The following is an 11,406-nucleotide window of genomic DNA, read 5'->3' on the forward strand; positions in this document are numbered from 1 at the left end:
AATGCATGCAAATCAAAAATTAGTCTAATTGTTTTCTTGAATCTACAGAGTAACTATTTTAGAAAAAGAGATTTTCTGAGTTTTTAGGGTAGGGACTTTCTTTTGAATTAAAATAGTTTGCATCAGCCCAGAGAAATATTCCTCACTGTAGTTAATTCTGAAGTTGGATTTGCTTATTGTGGTCATCAGGTGTGTTTCTTACTGTGCTCATCATTGTGGGGCTATGTTTCAGAACTTGCCCTTGTGACACTCTAGTACATAAAGAACTGGGGTGCATTACTCTGACCCTTAGCCTTGTGACCAGCAGCTCTGCATCCAGCACCCCCTTTACCACATTTCTTTGTTCTGTTCGACTGTTCTGTGGCTTGTTTTCACTCTCTAATTCAGGGGTGGATGTTGGTGTGGGCTTGCCTTCCTTCTCCACAACCATTCCATTGGTGTTCTTGACTAGAAGTTACTCATCATTCTTCTTTGATTCCAATTTCATCACTCTTCTATATCACTGAAATTCCTTAAGTTCTGGCATGAGGGTGACAAGGTAACCACATAGATTTTTATTCTCTTTGTGTTTGACATTTTTCATCTTGATAAGTTTAAACATAATCTGGAGAAACATAAAGGGAAGGTCTAAATGCTAGAGCCCTCATCATCATCATTCCTGAAAATCTTCAAATCAAAATTATTTTTGAACCACAGAGGGCTTCCAATAAGAAAATTTAACCAAGTTATCTCAAGAATAATGATTTATTGTATACAACATATAAAAATGTTTTTCTAGAAGATCTTGTTGTCATGTACTTCTTTACATTATACACACATAAACCTTGAATGTGAGGTTTGTCTTTTTTCCCTCAATGTATATATTGTCTCATAAAGACAAGATAGTGTAAACCTGTTTATCTGTCCCTCTCTGCCAAATACAATTAGAATCTCTAAAATGACCCAAGAAACAACCAAAGTAGAACTCCGTGAAGTAGTAAAAAAAATCTAAGTTGAAATGAGAAGAACAATACAATCACAGGGTATCTTTCATCCCTCTGACCCCTCAAAAGAGAAAGGACGCACAGACCCACGGTATCCTGATCAGATTTTGCAACAAAAGCAGCTCATTCCTCCTGCAAATAAAAGGGAGTCTTTATGACAGTTTCAGATGAGCTGGACAACACCACCAACAAAGGAAATTACTCATAACCCCTGCCAAAAGTGAGCTATCAGAGGAGACACCCTCCCTTGTTGGACCTGAGACTTTCCCTTTTTCTCTAAGAGATACTGAAGTATAACAGGGTCAGGTGGAGCTAACAAGAGAGAACCAGCTAGAGAAAGTGGACTGGTTGAGGAAACCTCTTCCTCCTTATGAATAAGACTCTTCTCCACTTCCCAGAAACATCAGAGCAGTAGGAGGGTGGAAGAAAGTGTAGTACTGTGACACTTGCTCCCTCACTGTAAAACGTCCCAGTGCCAGGCCTGGGGAAGCCCCTTCTGCCCATTCATGCAGCACCAGCAAGGATTAATGAAAGCTCCAGTGGTGCCAGATTAATCAAACAGAGCAAAATGCAACAACAAAGTCTCTCAAAATAAAACTGCCATTGGGACCAACACCTAAATGTTAAACATAAAAAGATGATCATTGCTAAAATAAAAGATCCATATAATTTCCAGACTCTCCTAACATAATAGACAAAATGTCCACGATAAATAAAAAATTACCTATTACCATAAACCAAGAACCAAGAATATACTTATAATAAGAAAACACAATCAACATTGTAGACATCAAGGTGAATCAAGTATTAGAATGATCAAATATTAAAATTTTGAATAGCTGTAAAAATGTTTGAGCAATCTATTATAAACTCTCTTGAAACAAATGAAAAATAAAAAATCTCAACAAAGAAGTAGAACTTTTTTTAAAGGAGGCAAATAAAAATTTTAGAATTGAAAAATACAATATAGGAATAAAACTCATAGGATGTACTCAATAATATAGGATAAATGACAAAACATATATTTAATTATCTTGAGTATAAAACAATAGGATTCACCCAATTTAAATATTAAGGAGTAAATGGGGTGGAAAACATAAAGCTTCAAGAACTTGTGGTATAGAAACAAAAGGGCCAAAGTTCATATTACCATGTTAGTTAAAAGAATGTGGGGCTGACTGAGAGTAATTGGAGAAATAAATGTAAGGGTCCAAATTTGGTGACAGACAACAATTCATAAATCCAAGAAGTTGAGTAAAGACTAAGCAAGATAAACTGAAAGAAATCCTTTCCAAGATACGCCATAATTAAACTGTTGAAAACCCGAGGGAACAAAAAATCTTAAAAGCAGTAGGAGATAACCAGCTCATTATCTACAGGAGAACACATATTCAAACAATAGTGCAGTTTTCATACAAAACCATGGAGGCCTGACATGTTTCCGTCAGGAGGGCTGACTGCTGAAAGAAAATACCTATTGCAAATTTTATAAGTAATGAAAACTCTTCAATAGTAAATGAAGAACATGCCACCACGCAGTCCATTCTCAGAGCTCCCCCCACAATGAGCCAAGACCTACTGAGATGCAGTCTGCTCATTTCCTGCTTGATCTCCCACTGGTCTCCAGGCCCACCCCATTTATGCTCCCTCACAGCTATAAAATTAAAATAAGTAATAAAAATACTCGTAAGACAAAATAAATAACAACATTCTTTAAAGAAGGAAAACAAAAAGAGTTTGTCATTAGCAGTCTTATCCCTAGTGATTTGCTAACAGAAGTTTTTGAAACAGAAGGTGTAGAGAGCAGGGCCAATAAAATGGCATTGGGCCTGTGAAAATAGCACAAAGTATACATAACAGAAACTGGAGTTATTCATGTCAGCCAAGATGGCTGCCAGTCAGCCATGATGCTTTTGTTTAAGAGGGAAACTACTGAAGTTACTCCAGACACATCTGGCAAGGAGACACACCTGAGATAACTGCATCTGTGACTGGAACAGTATGTCTTCAGAGGAGGACCACCCATAGATATACTCGTAGGAAAATTCCTGACTTGCCTGCAGGGGTGTCAAGACATCTATCAAGAGACCCAGAAAGATGGAGTACACTACTCTCAAAGGTATAACTGAGGCAGATCCAAGAGCATAGCTGAGCTCCACACACCAGAATGCTATTTCATGCCACACTGATCTTCCTTGTCATTAGCTGCCAGAGGCTCTACCCTGCTGGACAAAGGATTTCATCTGCCCTGCTAGACTGAGAACTTCATCTGCCTTGCTGCTCAGCTGCAAGGAGATCTTACCTTGGGAGATGCTGATGGCTCCTTTGCTCACTGTGCTATCTCCCAGACCAGCAGACTGAGACTCCCTGAGCAGGGACCAAAGACTGGCTTATAGGAAAGACTGTATGGTATATATATGCTCACAAAAAAGAAAACGAATGAAAGAAATCTCAGAACAGTAGGAAGGAAAATACAGAAAGAACAGAAAGATGGGTACATGAGCTTTATGAATTACATTTGATGATTGAAACAAAACAAAATCTGATACCTAATGCTCAAGACAGTAACATTTAAAAGTTGGAAGGACAAAATGACCTAAATGGAAGTGACATTTTCAGATTTAATTAAAAATGTTGATGCTAGAAGACTATTGTAAGTAATATGTATATTGTAATACAAATAGCAACCACTAGAAAAACTACACAAAGATATATATATACTCAGAAACATTTGGCATTCATACACTTTAAAATGTTTAAGTATTCCATAGAAAGGCAAGAGGAGAGAAACAGGAATAAGAACCAGAGGAAAGAAATAATAAAATGGTGGACATGCCATAACACATTAATAATAACCTTAAAGTAAATGTTTTAAATATACCCATTTAAAGCTATAGATTTGCAGAGTTGACTAACAAAAATGACATATGTATATGCTACTTATAAGAAAGTCACTTCAAATAAAAGAAATAGGTAGATTGAATGTAAAAGAATAAAAATATGCATGAAAACATTAATTAAAAAAAAACAGGCCCTGGCTGGCATAGCGCAGTGGATTGAGTGCAGGCTGCAAACCAAAGGGTCACAGTTTTGATTCCCAGTCAGAGTACGTGCCTGGGTTGCAGGCCAGGTTCCCAGTGGGGGCCACATGAGAGGCAACCACACATCAATGTTTCTTTCTCCCTCTCTTCCCCTCTCTGAAAAAAAAAATCTTTAAAAAAACACACAGGAAGCCATATGGATATCAAATGAACTAGTTTCCAGAACAAAGAACCTTACTAGAGACAGAAATACTGATAAATAGATCATAATGATAAATAAATCAATCCCATAAAGAAAGTATAATGATTTGAAAAGTGTATGCACCCAATAATAGAGACTCAAAATACATGAAGTAATGATTGATAATGTTATAATAAAATAATCATGATTATAGTTGGGAACTTCAGCACTACCTTCTGAGCAACCAGTAGAACTATTACACAGAAAATCAACAAAAGCATAAAAGATCTGAACAACCCGTTCAAAAGATAAATACCATATTTATCTCATTTATGTGTGGAATCTAAAGAACAGAATAAACAGAAAAAAAACTATACACAGAGCATGAACACATGGAACAGATGAAAACTGCCAGAGGAGAGGAAGTTGAGAAGCTGGATGAATGAAAGTGAAAAGATTAAGAAAAATATGTATACGAAGCACATAGATATAGACAACAGTATGGTGATGGTGATAACCAGAGAGAAAGAGGAATAGGTGGTAGAAGGAGGCGGGCAGAGGGCAGAAAATGAGGATGGAAAGAGACTTTGCTTGGGGCAATTGGGTGCATGATTCAGTACGCCAATGATGTTTTAATGACGTGCACACTTGAAACCTGTGTGATTTTGCAAGCCATTGTCACAAAAAATAATTAAAAATAAAAATAAATACACAAAAAAGAAAATATAACCAACCAACAGAATCTAACTGGCACATTTTAAAAAACACACAAACCAACCAATAATATTTGAATGCACATATTATCAAGAACCCATAAAATATTTACCAAGATAGACCATATTCTGAGTCATAAAGCGGCTTCAACAAATTTAAAAGAATTTAAACTTACATAGTGTGTTGTTTTCTGGCCATAATGGGATCAAGCTGAAAATCAATAATAAGATGAGAACAATAAAAATCTCTTAAAATGTACATAATTTAAAAAAATTCACATTTCTAAATAATCCATGGGTCTCAAAGGATATTCAAAACTGCAAATACTGAATAAAAAAGAAAAAAAAACAAAATATGGGGAATGATTCTAAAGCAGTGATGAGAAAGAAATTTTACAAAAATAAATGCTTACATTAGAAATAAGAATAGTTATCGAATTAATAACCTAATTCCCTATAACAAGACACCAATAAAAGAAAAATAAATACAAAACAATCAGAAGGAAGGAGTTAACAATTAGAATCAAAAGTAAAAAAAAAAAAGCAAAATAGTAAAACAGAAAAAGCCAATAAAACAAAAAGTTGTTCTTTTGGAATAGACAAATAAAACTGATAAATCTCTAACAAGATTGAGAAATATCAAATAAGAAAAGACAAAAGTTGGCATTATCAGAAATAAAATGAAAAATATCACCAGAGATCTTGCAACTATTAAAAAGATAGCAGGGGAGTGCTTGAAACAACTTTATACTCAGAAATTTGACAACTTAGAAGGAATGAATCAATTTCTTCAAAACCACACAAACAACCAGAACTCAAACAAAATTAAATAGACAATCTGAAGGATTGTCAAAGAAATTGATTTCATAAGAGCTCCCAAAACATAAATCTCTAAGAACATAGGATTTTACCAGAGAATTCTATCAAACATTTGAAGACAGACTAATCAATTTTACACATTACTTTCCAGAAAAATAAGATAATGGAATATCACCCAACTAATTTTTAAGCTATTATTACCTTGATACCCTATGTAAACAAAGTCAGACTGCCTGCACCAAAAACATGATTGCAGATCAGTAACTCTCATACAAAATGCCTGTACAAAAATATTAGCAAACAATATTCAAAATGTTCAAATAATACATGCTATGACAAAGTGACATTATATACCATGACCAAATCTTAGGCCTCTGTGAGTGAGACTATTTTGATTACTACTTTGACTTTCTGTCCATTAAGGAAAGTATATCTGCCTTGTCTTTGGCAATTAAGTGTTAGCACTAGGCTCCTGGTACCCTGGCATCTCACTATTCCCCACTGAATTTAACATTCTCAGTTTAGTAGGAATAGCTCCCACTATAAATTCTGACCATAGGGAAGTACAACCACAGAGAACTTCAAGGAAGCTAGGGCATCCCTCACATTTTTATTTCTCATATTATGGTGAAAGGTGTGTCTTCTGGAGACTTCCAGCATGGGTAGGTCTTACATGATAAATCCACTCTACCATTTAACTCTTACCAAGCCTACCTGCTTGTGCAGTATATCAGGTCTGCTCTGACATTTCAACTTCTGGTCCATGCTTCACCCAACCAATCAATGAAATTACTAGAGTCCCTTTTAATCCCTTGAGCTGCAACATTGAATCCAGATTTTCTGCTCAGTGGTCCTGTTAACATCAGGATTTACCTGATTATTAATTTTTTAAAAGAGGAGCAAAAGGACTAAACATTGAGCTTAATAAATTGGAGAGCATAAGCCTGCTTGCCTAGCCAGGGAGCTTCAGTTTCTTACCCTAGGAAATTACAGCATTGCTCCACCAAGGGAATTAACACTCTTTCCTTACCCCATCAAGTACTGGATTGTTGGGGGGGGGGGGCAAAAGATGCTTGACAGAAGAGGCCTATTAGACTAACTAGGGGATATAAATCCATCCAAAGCCTGCAAAATCTTGGCAAGTTCATTGGCTAGTTTTAAAAGGCTTCTGGTTTTTGCTAAGCCAAACTAATATAATTCCAGGGGAACAGAGAATCTCTCTCACCTAGTGACCTGCACTCCCACTGTGCCCTCACCTATTCTCTCCATGGCCATGTGGCCTTAGCAGCTGCATGGCCCATGGCCATGTGGACTCCACATGCAGGCTCCGGTAGGGAGCCTGAGTACCACAGCACAGCAATGGACTGCAGCTGGAAACAAATGCTAAGCTTGCTGAATACTGGACTAAGTTGAAATTTAATGTGGAGCAGAAAATGGGGAGTGGCCTTTATTCTGGCCCTACTGAGGAAAAGATTAGACATTTTCAATGGTGAGGTGAATAGAGATGGGCCATAAGGAAGTCAGGAGGGGAACCCCTTTAATTTTATATCATCAGTAAAGTTTGCCATGGAACCCCATCCTCCCATGTGGGTCTCTGGGAATTCTTTTCCTCATGACACTACAAGAACTTGTTGTCTACTGATAATAGTCTGAATGTGAAAGAATTTGGCCTAATCCAATATTTTCCCCTTTCTCTAATACCCCATACCCATAATATTAATTCCCACACATATTCCCTAGATTCCTGCCCAGGCACATTTTAAAAAATGTTACAGTACTTTTGATGTATAGTCCATCCCTCTGTACTTTACACATTGATCTCACCCTTTGGGCCTACTGGGACATGAGTTGAGTTATAAGCCTTGAAGAAAAGAGATGTGGTAACTTGCAAAGTGATGACCTCTGGGAAAACTGTTATAGTTTCTTCAGGCGCTAAAGCTGGGTTAATCTCCTCAGACAGGGGTTGAACTCCACAGAATGGTATACCCGACTACTGTCAAGTAAGACATAACAGAATTCATAACAAAATTTGATGCCCCGTCTTCACTGTGATCGTCCCATTTGTTCCTATTCAAATTTTCAATGTCCCAATCAATGCCCTCACTTGAGTAGCATCTGAGAGATTAGGAATTTAATTTGTGTTGTGATTTAGCCACTAATAAGATGAGAGTCTGGGTTGGATTTTAAAAATGTCAGCCCTACAGCTGTAAGACATAAGGCCTTTTTTTTTCAGGGTGTAGTAATGTTCAGGTCCCTTATGCAGAGCAATATCTAAAGTCCTGGCTTATCACTAATGCTCTCCACTTTCTCCAGCAGTTAGGAGCAAGTGACCAATCTCATTAGGCATTAGTTTGACAAAAATGATCTAAGTTTCAAATATATGGTCATCCAGAAACTTGCCTTTTGTAAGTACTTGATTAGAAGTATGAAATAGTGATATTTTGTACATTTTTGCCACAGAGACCAGTGGTGTCCTCTTTATCACTGGAAATAGCCATTAGCAATGTAAAATATAATCCAATTAGATAATCAATTCCAAAAAACTCAGAACCAAAGCAGAAAACTCCTATTTAAAATTTGTTTTACCAACAATACTCCATACCACCATTTGAACAAATCAGTGTTCTTTAGAGAAACACTACCACTTGGACATATGGGTAGTGTTTCAGGAAATTGGCTTCATGGTTGTGAGAACTGTCAAATCCAAAACCAGTAGGCTAATCCAGCAGGCTGTAAACTCTCAAGAAGGGGTTGATGCTTTCGTCTTGAGACAGAATTTCTTCTTTTCATAGAAACCTCAGTTTTTCTCTTAAAAACTGATTAAATGAGGCTTACTCCCACTATTAAGGATAATTAAGTCAAGTAATTATAGATATTCATACTGCCTCCTAAGAACACCTATATTAATGTTCGAATAATTGGTAGTATAGTCTTAGTGAGTTGACACATAAAAGTAACCATTATACTATATGACCCAGCAATTCCTCCCCTATGTATACACTCAAAAGAAGTATATACACTCACACAGACTTGTACAGAAATGTTTACAGCAGTCTCATTCATAAAAGCACAATAAGTGGAAACTTGTTATGTTCATAAACTGGTGAATGGATAAATAAATGTGGCATACCCTTACAATGACTATATGAAGCAACCATGCAACAACACAGATGCATCTTGCAAATATTAGGATAACATGATTAACTTCAGACAAAAGGTAACCTGTTGTATGATTTAATCTATATGATATGTCCAGAATAGACAGGTCTAAAGAGACAAAAAAGTAGATTAGTAATTGCCAGGGAGTGGAGGAGATAAGAAAAGGGAGACTGCTAATGAGTAAAGGATTTCTCTTATGGGTTAAATATGTTGTGGATTTAGATAGTGGTGACTATTTACAATTGACATTCCCTACTGATAATTATGAACTTTAATGTATATAAGATAAAAAGTGTTCAATAAATGATTTTCTATAAAAAATAAGTGTATGGAATTAAAAAATATACATGTCTTCTTCAAATCTTATTTTTCCCTATAACATATAAATGTGTACTTATTTGACAACTTTGATATGAACTCTAAGCATTTCTCTGTTGATAGAAGTTAACATGCTTTTGCATAATAATATGAATAATACCTTCCAGTTATAAAATCTTTAAAGTGAAGCAAGAATTTTAATATTTTTGTTAGTTTCTCTTAGCCCGTTATTCTAGGAGTTCATAATGTTTCCTCTCTTTTTTATACTATCTTTTCTAAGCTTACTTAAAGAGACTATTAGTAATGTAGCTAATTTTTCTTAAGTTCTTAGAAAACACAACTGGCTGTCAGTATCAGGGACAAGATACACTTTACCAAAGAAGCCCTGTGACAGAGCACCAAGGAACATCTAGCTTGACTACACAATCCACACTGCGGGGTACCACTGCTGCGTTTCAGAGCAAGTGTTTTGTTTAAACACTGAATCTTAGATCCACAAAATATTTTCTGTATCTATAAGAGATACATGAGGGGAATTACCTGTCCCAGAATACAATCAACAGTAGGAATTTCAAGTTGAAATGAACAAAGTAGACATACTGAGAAAAATCTAAGATTATATTATTGATTTAAAGTATCATCATCACACATTCCTGCCATTTTATTGCCACCAAATGTTCATGGATGTTTAAGTAAAATGTGTTGTAAAGTAGATAAATTAAAAAATACAAAACTTCAACAAAATTTTAGTTTTAAAAAACATATTTCAAGAATGTTTTTATCAACTATAAGTCTTTTTCTTCTTGCCTATATATATGTTTCCTCATGCTCTGAAGATAGAGCATTTCTAGTAAATCTTCCATTAGTTGAAATGATGTAAAGAAGCAATGACCTCAGGATACATCATGCTAACACATACACAAAATCAATCTAGATAAAGCACAGATACTCACACATATAGTTCAAAACTAGGGAGGCTTGATGCTATGATGCTGAGCGTGGGTATGAGGGAAGAAGCTTGGTGGGGCCATTATTGCACCTTGGGGTGCCACTCCCTTCATAATGGGTCCAATCTATGTTGTAAGTGGCCTCGAAGATATAGGAGAGACTGGTGTAGCAAGACCTTACAGCAAACACCATTCACAGACCATCTCCATGGCCACTGCTTGACCCACACCACACGTATCAGAGGGACCATGCTGTTACTGCCACTGCCCTTTACCAGGAAGGAGCAAGGAAGGCACCATTCAGAAAAATGGAGAGCCAAAGTGCACTTGGACCCACTGCCTTTCAGACTTCTGTAGAGAATTTTTTTGAGTTTAGTTGAGCAAAGCTGACAACAACTGCTGAGAAGCAAAATGTAATGGATTGAAGAAATTCTCTGGAGAATTGCAGTTTGGGAGCTTATTTTATACATTACAATAAAAAAGTGAAGTATGGTAAATGTTAACAATGAGTGACACCAGCTGTGAAACCTCTCAGTTCAGCAATCTTAGTTCTTGATTTCTGCTGGGAAAAAATTCAGAGCCAAGGGACTCACATACAAGAGAAAGTTTATTTAGAAAATCACAAAGGTAGAAGAAACAAGTTACAGAGATAAAACAAGTACCCTTGGAATTTAGGAGTAAGAAAGGCAAAGAAAACTTGCCTGGAGGAAAGAGAGTGGGAGAAGTGCAGGTGTGCTCCAAAGAAAGAGTGCCTGGGTAAAGAAAGAGGTGGGGAATGATGCAGTTTGTGCTCAAGAGAGAAAGCACAAACTGGGTCCTTCAACTTAACAGTTTTTATCTGCTCTCCAAACACAAGGACCCTAAGGAAAGAACAAGGAGGGGATGTCAATAGAATACGTTCATACCCCAGTATTCAGTGGCTTCAGAACTTATCAAAACTGGTACTCATTTCATTTTGATGAGAAAAAATGTTTCAGCACTCTGAAACTGCTAACCACTGGTCTCACTTGCTAGAACTGGTATGAGTCACAATGCCACCCTACAAGAGAAAAATGCTTCATCAATTGTCTCTTGCTCACCAGTCATCAGAATAAATTAATGACAAATATCAAGATACCACTATATTCATCAACTTCCCAGGTGTGTCCTTCCAAAGTTATGATCTCTACTGATTGGTCAGCATCAAGACAGGGTGAATACAGCACCAATGACCATTGGTGAATACAACTTGTCTTTACATCAGTC

This window comes from Artibeus jamaicensis, unplaced genomic scaffold, assembly GCF_021234435.1.
Source record: "Artibeus jamaicensis isolate MK-2021 breed Jamaican fruit bat unplaced genomic scaffold, CSHL_Jam_final contig_536, whole genome shotgun sequence".
Classification (NCBI taxonomy): Eukaryota; Metazoa; Chordata; class Mammalia; order Chiroptera; family Phyllostomidae; genus Artibeus; species Artibeus jamaicensis.